Below are 19,554 nucleotides of genomic sequence, written 5' to 3' on the forward strand. Positions count from 1 at the left end.
TGGGATGAGAAATAGGTGTCCACAACAGACTAGGGAGTCTGTTGTCTTACAGCAGTTCAGGACTTCTTTTATCGTTATGGCTATCTAACTATAATTCTGTCAAGCTCTGTAAAACAAAATAACTTCTGATTGATGAGCATCCATATTGCAGATCTGCAACCTGCCCTCCAGCTTCTTTGTTTTATTTGCAGCAGTTTGGTTGGATTTACCAGCAGTTTTGTCTCTATGAAAACCCCCCTTATTTGGTCATAACAGAGAAAATACTCTCTGGTTCTTGCCTCAGAAAAGAGAGGCCTTATCTTTATTCAACCCTATGACTGTATAAAAGAAGGCATCAATTAATGTACTGAAGTTGGCCAGCTCCTGCAGTGACCCTGATAGGTAGGAAAGTTAGATTCCTTATCCTTCTGGCTTCAGGATCTTAACTCCCCATGGAGCATCTGGAGGGGTCATAAAATGACTCCAGGAGGTTGAGGTACTTTGCTGCTTTGATGCTGAAACTGCACTTTCTTCTGTCACAGGCATAGTTCGAAAATGGCAGTTCACAGCTAATGTTACCCTGTTTTTAAAGATGTATACTTTCCTGGATAATTTGCCATGTGGATCTATTTGGTTCATTCAAACACTTTATTTATTTAAAAAAATTTTTTTGAATGTTTTATTTATTTATTTTTGATACAGAGAGAGACAGAGCATGAGAGGGGGAGAGGCAGAGAGAGAAGGAGACACAGAACCAGAAGCAGGCTCCAGGCTCTGAGCTAGCTGTCAGCACAGAGCCCGACGCGGGGCCTGAACCCACGAACGTAAGATCTGACCTGAGCCGAAGCCGGAGACTTAACCGACTGAGCCACCCAGGCGCCCCTCATTCAAACACTTTAAAGCCCCTGAGGATGATGTGAGAGAGTTGGATTCAAAAGTATCTCCTGGGATGTCTTAGGTGGTCTAGAAGCATCCTAAGGGTAATGCTCTTATGTAGCTGAGACCTCTTATGGGAGGCTGTCACTGCAGGCATACTTGGGCATTCTACGGGCACACACAAATACTTCCAACAGAAATCAACCAACAAATCCAACATGGTTCTCAATGGGCTTCAAATCACAGAAAAGACTTCCTTCATGTCTGCTGGAATATTCCACGTAGGCCTTTGCTACTCTGTCTCTGATGAAGGATAGCCAATTCTTTCTAATCCAAATCAATAGTCATTATCCTCAAATGGCAGGAGATTTTATATAGGTTGTTTGTTTTCCTGCTGTCCTTTTTCTAACACTAGGGACAACCAGTTTAAATTTCAATAAAACTTCTCTCTTAGATTGTACATTATCAACATCCTCTTTTACCCAGAAAAAAAGGAGAAAATGTTTACTTATCTTCCTGATCATTGTTTCATCATGAAAAAGAAAGTTCTTCTTTATAGACATTTTATTCTCATAGGTTTTCACAATACGGATTTTACAGAATTGCTTTTTGGACATTCTTGGATCCAAATATTTGTTCAAGACACTGCAAACATCTCATGTGACCATGTACCAGATTGTGTTATTAAATATTAACTGAACCAGTGATGTGAACATCTCTGTGAGATCTCATGTACAGCAATTGTAAAGCATGGGGTCCTGGTCGAGCCCTGATGTGGCCCTGGGGAAGATCCTAAATAATGCCTTTGCCATACCAAGGAACAAACTGAAAGAAGTCACAAAACATTTGATTTATTTCCAGACTTCCTTTAGAGCTGGACAGGCCAATTCCATCAAATGTAGCTGTTTGCCTATTTCAAGTTGAAAGATCATTAACAAAAATAGAAAGAGAAAAAAATGAAAGGCCTCCTCAAGACTTAATCAAGGCTGCAGAGAATTTCCTATTCTTAAGCCAGTACTACTATCCAAGATCATAGAAGTCTTTCAGGATCATTCTGTTTGCTGGCATATTAGTTAGAGATGAGATAACCAAAGTTTCTGCACCATCAGCTGAAGGAAGTTACCATTTGCAAAGCTTAGCCAAAAGGAGGATTAAAAGACATATGCATAAGAACTAAGGAACATTTTCCAACAGACAGTAAATTCCAAAGATAGGAGTGTCACTCAGCACCACTGCACAGCATTGGTTTTATCTATTGGTGACAGATGTCTGAGTTGGCTTGAAATTGGACAAGTCAATAGTTTTTCAAACTGACTTAGAAAATAGACCAAAAAATGGATATATTTTGCTACCAAGCACAACCTACCTTCTACCATGATCTATCACTCTGAAATATTCCTCAATAATAAAAATTGGAGATTTGAAGTCTGTTTCTAAGTTTGCTATTGAACCATCATCCTACTCACTTAACATCAAAAGAAAGAACTTCATCATGACCCCATTGTATCTGCACCGCTGGCCTCAACAGAGACCTGTCCCAAAACTCAGGAAGGATCTGAGCTCCAGTGATTGAGACCACAAGAAAAATCAAATCATTTAGTGCCAAAATCTGCCTGATGAGGTTAGGAATGCCTTGCCTGGAAGATTGTTTTTTTTTTTTTAATTTATTTATCGAGCCTCAATGGAACATCTACTTAGCAGTTTGGTGATGCACACAAAAGCAGGAAACACCACCTGAAACGAGGGCTACTGTTAACTTCACTTATGAGAATAAGAAACAGAAAAAGGTCCTTGCTTACAATTAGATGTCTAAGAGACATTCTGGGTATTCAGTCCCATCTCCCCATCTTCTATAACCCGGGGTATTTTACGTGTTCTGTAGAGAAGCCCCTAGGCAGTCTACATACTGCTTAGTGGCACAAAATCTGGAGCCAGCTATAAAGCCCAGCTCCTCCACTCAGCAGCTATAGGAGCTAGACAAGCATCTCTATACCTCAGTTCCTTCATCTATGAAACAGGAATAATACTACTACCAAACTCAAAGGGCTGTGGTGAGGATTATGGAAAGTGCTTAGGATAATCCTTGGCATTTAAGATCAACATACCTAATAACAATAATAATAAAAATAAATAATATCTTCAATAGTAATATATATTTAATAATCCATATACATTTCATATGTAATATAATAATATAAATATATAATATACATTATATAATTATATATTTCATATGTATTAAATTTATATTTAATATATAGTTAAATAAATTTTATAGTAAACAATATTTAATATATGATATAAAGCAAAATAAAATTATCCTATTCTCTAAAATCACTCAAAAAATGAAGGTATCCCTCAAGTCCTAGAAAACAAATACAAAAGTAATATACATGTGGATTATATAAGGGATCTCAATGTAGGAAACACATAAAACTGCATAAAAACTCTAGGGCTTATATGTTAGCAGCAGTAAATTTACAAAGAATATGTGAGTAAAAGAAAAGTTTTTAATGATCTAGATCTATCCAGTGAAGGGTGAATTGCTACTTTCTTTTAAAAAGAAAAAAATCCTTTTTGGTATTGAGTAGTAATTAAAATAATTTTATTGGCCTCACAGCTTAATGTAATACTCAGTAAATATTTGTCATTGTTAATAATTATGACAGTAATAGCTCTCTCACAAACAAAATAATAAAATATCATTAGTAACAACTAACATTTTATTAGGTCTTTACAAAGCCCTTACCATATATTATTTTGATAGAGCCTCACAGAAATTTTGTAGAGACAATAGTATGTTTTTCTTTTTCATAGATGGTAAAACCAACTCAAGAATGGCTTGCTAGAGGTTATACAGCTTGTAAGTAGCAGAGATGACCCTCAAATTCAGGTTCATGTTTTCTATACTGTAGAGAAGAAGCTAGACATGTTCCCAACAACTTAAGAAAAATTGTTATCACTGGTCTATAAGTGTTTGGTGATGTTGATATGAAGGTAGGTAGAGCTGGATCTTTTATTCCTACCTCTATATTTCTTCACAGTTACCAATGCAGCAGACTGAATATCAGATGAAAGCATTGTTTGGACAAAATAAGCCTACATGGGTTAAGTCTTTCTCACATTTCTTTCTGGTCACTACTTTACAACCTTATCCTTCATGAGTGCCTTCTGTGATTAAAGGCAACTGTAACCAACAGGATTACGCATTTTATTTACAAAACTTAACCCAAAATTATATTGAAATAGTTTTTAAAGCACATTCATTTTCAAAAAGCAAATATTGGCTAAAAATTAGGGACACTCAATATAGAAAGGATTTCTTAGAAGAGGGTTCCAGAAAATTTTGATCAAAAGCACATCATTAAAATAAGAGCCATGTTCTGCTTCCACCTAGTTTGTAAATAACCAGGAAGAGCATTGCTCCCACCCAACAGTGAGAGCTGACGTGGTAAGACAAGGAAGTTGCCTAACTTCCAAGTAGAGACAAGTCCCTTCAAGGAGAACAGGATACACAGACTAGCTTGCTTATGGCAGAGTATGAGAAAAAGAGTTACTGGCCGTCATGCAACTGGGAAGGAAGAAATTAATTAAAAGTTTAACAAGTTGCTACACACCAAATGTGGGCTAGTGTGACAGGAAAGAACTCCGGGGAGTCTCAGACACAAGAGAATTTTGCATTCTTAGCAGCTCATCTCCCTGAACCACAAGAAAGAATGGGAGCAGATGGGATGAACACTGGAGAGAGTCAGCTTCAGCACTGCATGTGTGCAGAAAAGGATTGTCTCCCTTTGAAGGCAAATGATCTAATCTGGATCCCTTCCCAGGTTCTTAAGCCTTAAGCCACTTGTGTGGGCAGTAAACCCTGTTGCCCTCCAACATGTAAATTACCTACTGGTGCTGTAGAAAGACTAGAAAGGAAAAAGCCCTTCACCCCTGGGGAAGAAGAAGAAAATGTCCCAAGTCCACAGTTCCACAGCTCATCACTGAGGTCTCCTACCACTGAGGGAGAGTCAGGGACTCTTTACTATCTAAGACATGCCATGAATATAAGATGGCTGCCAAGAAGAGAGGGGACAGAAACATTGAGATATCCCTACTCCAGAGGCCGAGGCACACTGGACCTAGCAGGGACTGGGCTAGAGAGGACAAGAGAATAGTGGAAACAGAAGCCAGTTAGGAAGTTTTGCAGTAAGCCAGGGAAGTGGCAATGATGGTGGCTTAAAGAAGGACTATAGTAGTGATGGTAACAAATCAATAGATTTTCGACCAATTCCGAAGATATAGCTTATATTTGTTGATAGGTTAGATGTGGGGTTGGAATAGAGTATCACAAATCTGCTTTGCCCTGGACAATCCCAGTTTAAACCTGTTGTCTGGGAATGACTAGTCATAGCACTTCCTTTCATTCTGAAAGTATCCTGGTTTGTACATTTATACAATAAATCAGATGGAGTCCCTGAGTTAAAAAGACAAAGAAGAGTCAAAGATGCCTCCAAGTGTTTGAACTGACCAACTAAAAGGGTAAAATTCCTTTGATACAGGGAAGTCTTTGGGTGTGCAGAAGGATAGTCAGGAGGAGCTCGGTTTGGGAGGTCCATGATATATCCAAGTAGAGAAACCAAATAGGTAATCTACTCTTCTAGTCTTTATTTTGAAAGGAAGAACTGGGCTGGAGATATCAATTTAGTAGCCATAAATATACTGATGGTACTTAAAGCAATTACACTGGATGAGATCACCATGAAAATAAATGTACAAAGAGAAGAAAACAGGATCGTTGGCTGACCTCTGGACTACTCTCGCTTAGCAAAGGAGACTGGAAAGTCTCAGCTACTAAGGTAGGAAAAAAACAAACAGAAAACCAAGAGAATGTAATGTCTTGGAAACCAAGAGATAAAAGTGAAAGTCCTTTTTTCTCCTTACTATCATATACTTATGATTTTACAGTAGGTCATATTGACCTTCCTCCAAATTAAGCTGTTAGTGAGCTTTAAAAAATTTACAAGTATCTGGAAGAAGTATTCACCCTATATTATGTGAGGTCAGAGATGAACTGAGAGCTAACATGATATTTACTTGGGGTTTAGTCCAAATTCTGTTAACTTGCTCTGTAACTTGAAGTCATTCATAGTCTAGTGTGTTTCAATTCTCTCATTTGCTAAGTTTTTTAGTCCTTCACTCATTCAGCAAGTATTTGTTGAAGGCCTACAACTGCAATGCCCAAGTGGGATCTATCCCATATCACCTAATGATTAGGATAGATGTGATAATGTAAATGTTTTGAGAAGACACTGCATAAATATTCTAAATGTTACACATGATTTTGCTGATTGCCCTTTCCAAAGACTCTTAAATCTAAGATGTGGTATAACCATATTTCCCAGACATGATTAATGCAGTCCTTTTCAGAATTGGAAGACTGACCCAAGACCTTCTCTTAACATGTGCTCATTCATTTTTATGTGAATGTCCAGTGGGTGTCAAGCACTGCACTATCTCTAGGAATACAAAGATGAATAAAACACAATCCTTGCCCTTAAGTAGTTTATAATCTAACAGAAAGACAGTCAAATGAACAAATATATACAATGCAGTGGGCTTTTCTAAGACTGTTCTCAGTAATCTCTCTTGACTGAGAAACCACAGATGGTAAAGTTTTATTCTTACTGACAAATTTAAAATATTTTAATAAATTGTGTACCAGAGAGGGAAACTGTCCACTTCTTATCAATTTACAATAGTTAAGAAATCAAAATGCTTTAAAAACCTCCTGGAAACAAGTTGATTCCCTGAGAACACTATTATCTTATATGTCTCTTGACTGAAGGGTGAATAACTGTGTCCAGGAAAAATAATGCAGAAGAAAGCTAGAAATAAAATGACAACAAAATTAAGGTATATTAAAGCTCCAAAAATCAACATCCTGACAGCTATTTCCAGGAGCACTCACCCCTCTAAGATAGAGCCAGAAATACTACCTTCAAATTCTCTGAGGAGTTATCTGAAATTCTGCAGACGGGTATTTTTTGGTAGCTCATCCTCCTTTTTAAGAAACCAAATATTTTGCTGATAACAGCAAGAGTCCATCAGAACTGACAACTTCAGGAATGGAAAGGAAGTGAAGGAAAGGGCTGCAAGGGCGGGGTGTGGTGGGGTGAGGGGAAATGCATCTTCTCTCCCTCTTGCTCAGAAGCAAGTACTTTGTTATGAAGAAAGTAAGAACTCATTAAAATTATAAAGAGACAAATGTTTGCCTTCCCAAGGGCAGGGCAAAAAAGGGGAAGAAGTAAATTCTAGAAGGAAGAATTAAAACTAAAAGTCCAAAATGTAAGGGGTCAGGGACTTCAAAAAGTATTCAGCTGAATTAATAACTACAGCATTTTTATAATAACCAAAGTGCTTACTTCCAGGGTTTTCCTTTACAGGTAGCGGCATACATTTAGAAAAGATAGAAATGGTTAGTTCTCCAGAACACTGAACTGTCTAAGTTTTCAAAGACCACAATGGGGCTAGTTATGTTTATGACTGTGGCCTTTAAAAAGGCAAACTGATTGGCTTATTTAAGTAAGAAACTAGTTAGAAAAAAAAGCACTTCTGACTCTACAGTTCCCATCTCCACTCTTACCATTAGTTTGTTAAATTGGTGGTTGCTTGGTGTTCACCCCAGTTTCTCTCCTCTGCTAGATTGGGAGTGTTGATTTAATATGAGTCTAAGAAGAAAGATTGCATATTTCCTTTGAAAAATCCAATACATGTCACATTCAAACAATGACACTCCAAATTGATTTATAAGGCCAACCCATGTAATTTTCAAATATGTGAATAGACCTCAAAGAATGAAATTGCTTTTTGCCTGATAGGCATGATTGCAGATGAGGTCTCCATTAAGACCATTCCCTACCCTTTAGAAAATTTTAAATGACATCCTAATAATAGTTAACTTCCAAACATAAAATGTTAGTGCTGACACGAGCCAAGTAAAATGTATAGTTAATGTATCACAGAAAGCTAACACTTTGCACTTCCAATGTCCCCTTTGTCCAAACAAAAATAAAAAAATTTTCAAAAGTAGGCAATCTTTATCTTCCACATCTAGCATTACTGCTATATTAAGCAATGTGATGCAAATCTGGAGAACCAAAGAAAATAACTTTTACTTGACTGGAGTACTTTAGCCATGGCTCAGGACCTTGCGAAGTCTTCCAGGAAATACCCACTCATGCCAGTATACATGGCCAATGTGATGGGGAAGAGGATGAGATTTCAGAGACCCCAGCACATCCATCTGCCATGTGTCCCCCACTGGCCTCTCATGATCCCAAAGATTCCTCCCCACAATATTCTCATTCAAAAATAAAATATGAGACCTGGCAGGAAGAAATCAAGAGATTATTATCACTAGCTAGTATGTGACTAGTTGTAAGCAGCTATCTCTTTGGAAAGAAAAGGGTATATATACCTTATCGAGTTGTTGTAAGGGTTATAAGAATTAGTACGTGAAAAGTATTTAGAATCATGCCTGCAGATTCTAGATACCCAATAAATTATACACACAAATAGATACACATATGTACATATATTACAATAATAGCTAGGAATATTGGATGGAAATCTGCTCTATGGCCTAGAGAGAATATGAATAAGGAAGAAACTCAAAGCACTATGAGGCTTCGGTCCTCCCCAGTGAGACTAGGGGAAAGGTTTAAATGTGCCATAGTCTGTAGAGAGTTTATAAAAGAATAAAATATATCCTATATTTTAAGTTGGCAAATCATGACCACAATGGCCCTTTTAGCCCTTTCTCTTCTATAGCTGTTCACATTTGAAGATGTCACCTGAAGCTTTTGTGCGCCAATTTTCATATAAACATCTTATTTAAAAGGTGTGAAATGCATTAGAACAATATTCCTTTACATTATTAAAGAGGGCTGTGTTAAGAAGCAACCCCAGTTGTATCTATACCTGCCATGACCCACTCTCGGGGCTGCTGCTATATGCATCATATGAAGGAGGCCACACCATATAGAATCCATGTAGATATAGAAAATCAAAGCCATCCAAGACTTTCTCGGGTTCAAAACTGACATACTAGCATCTGGACAAGAAAAAAGGCATTTCAAGTCTCTTCATTTTGCAATAATTAAAATATTTTCAATTTATTCGTATATGGAATCTTTTATCTAGTAGCCAGGGCTGAACCTTTGGAATAAACACTAAAATATGTAAAAGAAAATTCCTTAATAAATAATCAGTTCCAGACAGCTCTGTAAACAGCACATTTTTAACACAAGTCAAAAACAAAACACAGCACTCAGCATTACTTCCTAACAGAAAAGTCTTTTGTGTGGCTATTATGACACGAAATCTGCTTCTGGTGAGGTTTTATTTATTTATTTATTTATTTACTTATTTATTTCTGGTGAGGTTTTAAACCCTAATAGAAATGCATCTAAGACAAAGTAGAAGACCAATGCACAAAAGATCTCATTACCCCACTTATCACGGATGTTATTTCAGCATGGGTCTTCTCATATAAGCAAGCTGAAGGTAAGCTGCTTGCATTGCCATACTGAAAATCTAAGAAAGGCCAAAGATTTGATAGCCTCAAAATAATCCATCTGATTGGGTTCCCCAAAACATGAGAATAGTGGCTAGCACTGCACCCCTCGACCAGAAACCCACTTTCACTTTGACTATGACCCTTCACCATTCCCCAAGCCCATTTTTTATCTATTAACATAAGCATTTGCAGCAAAAAGCCTTGCTTAATACCAGTTCATTTTTTATAATTTTTTTTAATATCTTATTTATTTTTGAGAGACAGACAGAGACAGCACAAGCAGGGGAGGGTCAGAGAGAGAGGGAGACACAGAATCCGAAGCAGGCTCCAGGCTCCGAGCTAGCCATCAGCACAGAGCCCGACGCGGGGCTCGAACCCACGAACCGTGAGATCATGACCTGAGCCGAAGCTGGCCGCTCAATTGACCGAACCACCCAGGCGCCCCAATACCAGTTAATTTTTTAAGAAGCTGGAGACAAGCATCCTTAATGGCACAAATCATAGAATGCGATTTTGAAAGTAGTTTAAGAAAGTTGTATAGTTTAAATAACCATATTGATATGTCTTGTAGATATGGTCCACTCCCAAAACAAAAAACTCAGAGACCAATAAAAACATGACCATCAGAGCTACAGTCACAGCATATCAACTTCATGGGCTATAAGATCCTAGCTGATAATTAGTAAAAGAGAATGTACAATTCCGCTTGCTTCAAGCAGAGACACAGTTTCGAAACTAGAATGAGAACTGCTGCAAGAAATGAAATCAGTCTGGTCAGCATGCCAGGTGGAAGTGCACACAGGGATGTAAACTAGTCAGAGTGAATAAGAGATTCCATTGCATGGCTCATGAACTAGTTCTGAAGACCCTTCTGAGAGCGGCAGAATAATCACAGAGGCTCTCTAGATAACCTCCACTTAGCACTACTTTGGTACGTGTAAGTTCTAGTGTTTTAAAAGGTCTCCTTACTTTATATAACCACATTCCTAATATGTATCCATTAATCGGGTCTGGCTGTCTGCAACAATTTATCCAGCCTAACTTCTGTTCAGATAACCTGGCACTCCTCTGCTAATGAATGAAACAAACAGATTAATCTATGATTTCCATTTTTGTCTAGGGCAAGAATCAGGAAACATTTTTGTAAAGGATTAGACAGTAAATATTTAGACTTCTTGGGCCAAGTAGCAAAATTGAGGATTTCATGTAGTTTTGACTAAATTCAAAATACAATAATAAAAATAATAATAATTGAATACAAATTTTTAAAAATACAGATCTACTAGTGACAAGAAAGAAAATTTTTCTGGAGGGTATTTCACTTAATTGTGGCCGTAGTTAATGCTACCTGCCATCATATTCATTTCAAATGTTCTTTTGTAAAGACAATCCTTAGCCTGTATGCTGTACAAAAACAGGCATTGCACTACATTTGGCCCACAAACAGCCACAGTTTGCTAGAGGCTACAGTGAGTCACCACTAATTACATGGGCTAATTTAGTTCCCCAAGGAACAGTGGAAGGAACCTGCTGATTCCTTTGATTATTCCTGATTATTTATGCCACCCCTTCTCCAAATCCATATGTTGACATCCTAACCAAAGGGTGACAGTATTAGTAGGTCTGGCCTCTGGGAGGTGATTAGGTCATGAGGGTGCAGCCCTGGAGAATGGGATTCACACTCTTATAACCAAACTCCTAGTGCCTTCTGCCCTGTGATGATACAAGAAGTCTGTGGCCTGGAAGAGAGGACTCAGCTGGCCGTGCTGGTATCCTGATCTCAGACTTCCAGTTTCCAGAACTGTGAGAAATAAATTTCTGTTCTTTATAAGCTATGCAGTCTTTGGTATTTTGGTATTTCCTGAACAGACAAGCCAAACTGCATTTAGTCTCAGGACAAGCACCATTTTGCTGGAAACCCAGTACCTTTGACTATTAGCAAGCCCAGGTCCTCATTGTTCTAGGGTAGAATGGGATTGAGGAGGCCAGCTGGTTCTGAATCTCTTCCTCATGTTTCATTGAATGAAAGACACACATTGAATGAAAGTTTTTCACATTTCACTATCTCTGAAACCAGGTTGGGCCTTACAATTTAACTGGCAAGGTTTTTTCTCTTTCTTAGTACAAAAAAAACAATGAGGATACTTATAATTGAGGGCATCTTAGCTCTACAAAACACGGCAGCACTTCTTATCCAAAATGCAATCCAGCTCCCTCCGAGTCTCCTGACCTACGAGTAAGATGTTTTTCTTACAAGAGCTTATGTTCTGCTTCCTTCTGTTGTTACAGAAATTGGCCCTTTTGGAAATGCTGTTCCCAGTGAAGGCCTTGGATGAACATCAAGAAGCTATCAATTTTTTATTTTTTGGTGAGTGGGTGTGATAGGGCATGTTTAGGCGTGGATTTTACTGTAAAATTAGAATTTATCTTTAAAAATTAAAAATTCCTTTCCTTTCCAAATGATAGGAAGGAGAGAATTCTTGAACATGAGTGTACCCAGCATACAACCTCTCCCTTCTGGATTAGCCTCCTTGAATGGGGAAAGCCAGTGTGCCTCCCGGGTTGGCACCGAGCCCCAGTTCCCTTGACAACTGCCTCTCCAAATCTGACACCAGGCGCCACCTGGTGTCTGCATCAAGCAGGCACAACAAACAGGCATCAGGTTGAAGGAAGCCTGGATATGCAAAAGTTGGAATGTAATGAATAGAACCAGGAAGTCAGGCTCAGACCGGAGATGATATTACAACGTTTTACCACACAGAATATGAAGGTCATATATAAGTGTACATAATGTAAAGGAACTGATTTTTTAGAAAAGCAATAATGGTTACTGTGGAGAGGACATCACGTAGAAGTCAGATGTCCTTGGTGTTAATTTTGGTTTTGTCATTAATCAGCAGATTGTCTGTTACATGGCAGGCACTTTAGTAGGCACTTGGGCCTAGCTAAATGCTCTACATAGATCATTTCATTCAAACTTTATACTACCTTAGAAGGTAGACATTATACTTTCATTAGGAAACTGAGTTCAAGGAGGTTAAATAATTTGCTCAAGATCACACAGCTAATAAATGGAGAAGCTGAAAAAAATTAAAATGTTTACTTAGCATCACACCTGCTACACAGTGGGCACTCATTTCTTTAATGAAGAAAATCCACCTCTGCATGACGTGAGCATCCTCCCCTCATAACCATGGCACATACTACCTACCCTTGCTCCTGTGCCCTAAAGCAAGTTAGCCTAACACTTAGAGTGTTTGCCTCTCCTTTATATTATGAGTATGGCATTCTGGGGAGCAGCAGTTGAAGCAGAACTCAGGAGGCTTAGTACCGTGGAAGACCCAACCTGTTTGGTCAAGTAAGTAGAAGGAAAGAGAAAGGAAACAGGAGAAAACCTGATCATTAGTGTGCTCACGGGCTAACATCGATACTACTGGTAGTGGAAGCTTTTGCTTATAGGCAAGCATTTGCTTATATCCTGAAATTGTTATAAAACTTTCTACCAGTATTCAGTAGTCTCCCTTGATCTGTGTCCCTCACTCTCCCCCGCTCTCTTTCCCCCTTCCTCTCCCCATGGTCCCCTGCCAGGTCTCTCCTGTTAGACCTATGAATTCAAACATATGGTATCTATCCTTCTCTGCCTGACTTATTTCGCTTAGCATGAACCATGAACTGAAGGGGGAGGGGGAGGGAGGGAGGGGGTGTTGGTCATGGTGGGGGGCACTTGTGGGGAGAAGCACTGGGTGTTATATGGAAACCAATTTGACAAGAAACTATTAAAAAAAAACTTTCTACCAATCTTTTCTGTGTGTGTGATCTCCTGGCCCCACCAAAAATCACACGACTTCCCAGTAAAAGTCAGGGTTCCCAGAGCTATTTCCACTACTCTGTAGCTGTCTGAACTCCTGTCTTTGTGTAAATGCCAAGAATTGTGTCACATCACGGCAGCAGTGGTCTCACCACTCCTGCCGCTCTCCCAGCCATCAATCTCCCCAGCACCACTCACAGACGAGGCTTGGGCCAGAGATGAATCACAGACATAAGGAAAGAAAAATGTACAAACATATGGAGGAAATAAAACTCTCCTGGAAAGTGGCAGAATTTATTTCACTCTCCAGGAGCTATCCTCCAGACTTGCAAACCTCCACCTTCTTGAAAAAGCATCTGGAGGTTCAGAATTACTTTCATCTGGCAAAGTCATGAACTGTGACTCCAATATTTTGTATCAATTTTCTTACTTAAAACTTTTGAGGGCCCTACAGGAAGGGCATTTTCTCACATCGTTTACCATCTTCATTCTTGAGAGGTTTAGGATTAGTTTAGATAGACACATAAAGGAAAAAAAAATAATAATTTGAGTCCGAGGAAAGCTTTGGAGCAAATGAGATCATGTCTATGAAAATTATGTGTAACCTGAAAAGTACTGTGTGTCCAGGTTCAATCAAGGAAGCAGAGTATTGGGGTGCCTCAGTTGGCTGAGCATCTGACTCTTGATTTTAGCTCAGGTCATAACCCCAGGGTCGTGGGACTGAGCTCTATATTGGGCTCTGTGCTGAGCGCGGAGTCTGCTTGAGATTCTATCCCTCTCTCTCTCTGCCCCTCTCCTCCTCTCACGCTCACACACTCTCACACTCTCCAGAATAAAAGTAATGAAAAAAAAAAAGAAGAAAGCAGAGTACTTGCGAATATTATGGAAATAAAGGATTTAGTAGAGAAATTAAATTTTACATGAAATATGGAAGGCGTTGGTGGAAGTGAAGATCTAGAAGAAGAAATAAGACAATAAGAGACGTTGTCATTAACCAATTTACCTAAAACTCTGGCACAGATCAACAAGTTACTCCACCACTCCTAGCCTTGGTCCCTTCATCCGTAAAGGCAAGGAATGTAGTATCTAGAACCTGACCATCTGTGCTCAAGTCCTGTATCTGCCACTTAGTAGGTGGATAGCCATGGGCAACCTACTTCACCTCTCTGTATCTCATATGCTCATTTGTAATATAAAGATAATAACAGTACTCATCTGACAGGGTTGCTTTGAGAATTAAATAAAATGATACCTAAAACAGTGCCTGAAATATAGAAGCATTCAATAAATGTAGCAATCTTTACCATCAGAGGAACATGGTGGCACTTGGTGGCTCAGTTGGTTAAACGGCCAACTTCAGCTCAGGTCTCATGGTCTGTGGGTTTGAGCGCCACATCAGGTTGTGTGCTGACAGCTTAGAGCCTGAAGCCCGCTTTGGATTCTGTGTCTCCTTCTCTCTCCCTGCCCCTCCTCTGCCTGCCTGCCTGCCTGCCTGCCTGTCTGTCTGTCTGTCTCTCAAAAATGAATAAACATTAATTTAAAAAAATTTTAATGTTTTTTTATTTATTTTTGAGAGGCAGAGAGAGATAGGGTGAGCAGGGGAGGGTCAGAGAGAGGGAGACACAGAATCTGAAGCAGGCTCCAGGCTCTGAGCTAGCTGTCAGCACAGAGCCCGATGCGGGGCTCAAATCCATGAACCATGAGATCATGACCTGAGCCAAAGCCAGAGGCTTAACCGGCTGAGCCACCCAGGCGCCCCTAATTTCTTTTAAAAAAGGAGGAATATGGTGGGCTCCTGGAATGTCATACCTGGTGTGTCTTTCTTTTCCTGGGGGCCCTGGTCATCAGACAATCTAGAGAAGCTTCTAGAGAAGTTGTTGACTGGAGGTAAGTCATATGGGCAATCAACCATGGAACTCTAGTAAAACCTCAGGATACCAAGGCTTGGGTGAGCTCTCCAGGCTGGCAATCTTCCATGCATGTTGTAGCTAAGGAAGTAACATTATCCATGATTCTACAGAGAGAGGAAGACTGGGAGCTCCATGTCTAGTATTTTCCTAGACTCTTTTTTCCTTGGCTACTCTTAATCTGTATTCTTTCTGTATGGTAAGCTCTAAATGTGAGTATAGCAGCTCTCAGTTAATTCAGTGAATCTTTTAGTGAATGTGAGAGTAGTTCTGGGAGCTTCACAACACACGAATGGTGTCAAAGAGGGTGGTCTTGTAGACCACACCTCCTCCCCCAGTTTGGCAATAATGTTCAGGGAAAGAAGCAAGTTATATATATATATATATATTTATATGTTCTGTATAATATCCACTTATAAAAAAGCACCCAAACACCAACTTTGGCTCAGGTCATGATCTTACGGCTTCTGGGTTTGAGCCCTGCATCAGGCTCTGTGCTGACAGCTCAGAGTCTGGAGCCTGCTTCAGATTCTGTGTCTCCCTCTCTCTCTGCCCCTGCCCCCCCCCACCCCCGCTCACACTCTCTCTCAAAAATAAGTAATAAAACATAAAAAAAAATTTTTAAGGCTCCAAACAGGCAAAAACAATGAAGGCCTGCATGTCTCTGTGCAGGTTGTACACTGCACAGTTTTAAGAAGCACTTTCCCCATGATAACCTTTGTAAACAGTGCCTCCCTAGATTTGCTCAAGGACACACTGCTCAAGTGGACAATGAAGCAAGGTAACAGATATTTCTTGTAACAGTATAAAGCATATATGAGAATGATAACCCCAAAGTCCCAGGCACTGGTTATCTCTTTGGAGGGGAGGGGGGAAGGGGAAAATAATTAAGAAGGCACACAGGGGATTTCAGCTACAGCTGTGATATTTTCTTTCTTATAGATGGGGTGATGGGTACTTGGGTATTCTCTGTATTATTCTTTGCAGTTTCATATGCAGAAAATATTTCATTTTTTAAAAATCTTATACTTAACGGACAACAGGAAGAAAATATCCAGAGAATGAAACAAGGTCAGAGACAGAGATATAGGGAAAAATACAGTTGAGCACAACATCAAAAAGAAATCAAAAGAGGAGTCTTAAATAGGACACAATGTTCACAGTGCTGCAAGGAGCTGTGGAGGATAAGATTTGACAATTAGATCATTTTGATCTTTCAAGGCAGTTTCAACCGATCAGTGAGGGTGAAATCAGATTATAAGAGGTTGTCAAGAGAATAGGAAGTGATGTGGAAACAATGAGTGTTGATGCCACTATCCGGAAATTCAGCAGCAAAGGCAGTGGAATGAGACCTGCAACTGCAGAAATATCATGGTTAAAGTCTTTTAAGAGACTGTGATGGACTGAATGTCTATGTCCTCTAAATTTATATCTTGAAAGCTGGCCTCCAATGGGAGGGGATTAGGAGGTGGGGTCTTTGGGAGGTGATTAGTAATAAGGGTGGAGCCTTTGTGAATAGGATTATTGCCCCTATAAAAGCAAACCCAGAGAGTCCCTAGTCCCTCCTGCCACATGAAGACAGCCATCTGTGAACCAGAAGTGGGTCTCACTAGGCGACAAATTTGCCAGTGCCTTGATCTTGGACTTCCCAGTCTCCATAACTGTGAGGAATCAATGTCTGCATTTATAAGCCATCTAGTCTCTGATATTCTGTTATAGCAGCCTGAAGGAGTTAAAGCAGAGTCTTGTTTTGTATTGTTCTTAAGGAAGGAGGCGACTTGTAAACTGGTGGTAAAGAGGGAGAAATTAAAGATTGGAAAGAAAAACATAATTTCATTGTCATTCTTTGGGAATATTTACTCTATTCATGTGCATTCTAGAAGACTAACTGGAAATGATTTAAATAGGTTCCTTAACAAGGTCTAAAGTTACAAGAAAAATCATTTGTAAGTTTGGAAATTTGAGTGTATTTCTCGATCAGACAGATGCTACAAAGGATGGCTGGTTTCTATGCAAGTCTTTTTAACCCATACAGAATAAGCAATAGGCTAAAACCTTGTAAGTCTTTCCTATTCCCTGTAAAAATTCCCTTACTCTGACCAGCTGACAAAAAAGTCACAGGACGAAATTAGGAAAAAGTAGATTTTAAAATCTTTCTCTGGAACTCAGGTACTTCAGTGAAACATAGGGATGAAGAGTAGGGACGACTAGGTCAACATTTTTGTTGTGAATGTTCTGAAGGAGGGGCACCTGGGTGGCTCAATGAGTTAAGCATCTGACTCTTGGTTTCAGATCAGGTCATGATCTCATGGCTTCATGGGTTTGAACCTCATGTCGGGCTCTGTGCTGGAAACTCAGAGCCTGCTTGGGATTCTCTTTCTCTCCCTCTCTCTCTGCCCCTCCCCTTGCACTGTCCCTGTCTCTCTCAAAATAAATAAACTTAAAAAAATAAAAAGAATGCTCTGAAGGAACCTTGAGTTGCTCAAGGCTGTTAGTTATGATGGCCACTGGCCCTTTTGTTTGAGGCCAAGACAGAGATAAGAACTAGATATGTCTGAGTATTCTCCCAAGTTTATGCTGATACTGTTTTTCAAAGAGGCTAAGCAGCAGTGAAAAAAACTGTTTTAACCCATTCTCCAGCTGCAGCAAGTACTAAGTGTGCTTGGGGCTGGGGTGGAGGTGGTGAAGGGAAGCACAAATCCCTCAGAGGAAAACCCTCCTTTGGAAAGAAGTCTGGCCTGGCATGCCATGTAGCAATAGGGCAGGAGGACCTGAATGCAGCATGCCCCCTGGCAAGCCCACTGTGCAGGTGGGGAGATTGTTGGTACATGAGCTATTTCCTGAAATGCTGTAACATTCTTGCACAATGTTTGGTGAGATACCAACACATACACATACATCACACACACACACAGAAATTGTGTCAGAACAGAAGCTGTGGCCCTCTTACCACGCTGAAGACTGAGTATAACCAGGGCCAGAATGAAAGACCTGTCTGCCCTCCACGTCAACACTGGCACAGATGCCATAAAGACAGTTGCTTACTGGAAGTAACCTGGAAGGAGCTTGGTTAGCAAGGCCAGCAGCAAGTAGCTGCCAAGAGCAATAGTGGCCCTGGCTCTATGTAAGGCTTTGGGACTCACCTATACACCAGAGGAAAGACAAGTAAGACAGGACTTTGCATCATGGAGGCTAAGCATGCAACCAACAAGATTCGGGGTTACCTTTAACATAGGTTTATTTATATATGCAGACAGATAAGGCTTGGGCTCCTTTGAGCAACACACCTACATCTGGAGCAATTACAGCTTCCTTTATCTTGAGGCCATGAATCACTAGTTTCTCTTATTAACTATCATCAGGGTCATTTTTAGCTCAAATGGAAGACCATAAAATTCTTAAAATTTTTTTTTAATGTTTATTTATTATTGAGAGAGAGAGACAGAGAGAAAGCAAGGAAGGGGCAGAGAGAAGGAGACAGAGAATCTGAAGCAGGCTCCAGGCTCTTAGCTGTCAGCCCAGAGACTGATGTAGGGCTTGAATACACAAACTGAGAGATCATGACCTGAACTGAAGTTGGAAGCTTAACCGACTGAGCCACCCAGGTGCCCCAAAATTCTTCAAAGCAAAAGTTGTTTCTCATTCTGTATAGATTTTTTTTTATCAGTCTGTATAGATTCTTGCTTTCTATCTTAATTTCAGTCCTGCCCAGGCTTTCTCAAGTTGTCTTTATCTTGCTTTTGTTGATTCTTATACCAACAAGAATGTTGGCTCATCTGGATGGAGTCATTCTTCAGATACGCACATCCTGGCCTTTCACAGACCTCTTGGCTTTACCTCTCAACAGGGTACTGTGGATGGTGAACCACGCTTCTGGTCCTTATTCTAAGAATAAGGATCCTAAATGGCTCAAAACATAACTAATTTTGTAGCCTTAACCTAATCCTCCAAGTATCCAGCCACAGACCACCAAAACCTCAGCAGGAAGGAGAAACCACTGGAAAGAGGGAGTTCATTCTCTCCCCAAAAGGGTGAAAGAAGCTAAGCTGCACTTAGGTTGAGAAGAGGAATTTAGTGTCTGCTCACCCAACTCCTCGAAGATTTAAGGAGCTGCATTTACTATCAAAGGAATAACAACAGAAAGAGGGAGCCCTAGAATGGCAGGAAACCCTGAATCCCAGCAAGCAACCAAAAACTAGACAGCCTATCAGCCAAAGGTACAGGAAGAAAGGAAAGGAGAAATAGAAGAAAAGGGTTTTCCTTACATAACATTGAGAAAGGTTAGAGAGGGTGAACACTGGCAGAAGAGAAAACAGGTAGGGTAATGAGGGGAGAGCAAGAGGGAAAAGGAGCAGAGAGGACAGAAGGGAGAAAGTGTTATCAACGTGACCATTGTTATACAAGAGGAATTCAGAAATCTA

The sequence above is a fragment of the Suricata suricatta genome, chromosome 8, assembly GCF_006229205.1.
Source record: "Suricata suricatta isolate VVHF042 chromosome 8, meerkat_22Aug2017_6uvM2_HiC, whole genome shotgun sequence".
Taxonomy (NCBI): domain Eukaryota; kingdom Metazoa; phylum Chordata; class Mammalia; order Carnivora; family Herpestidae; genus Suricata; species Suricata suricatta.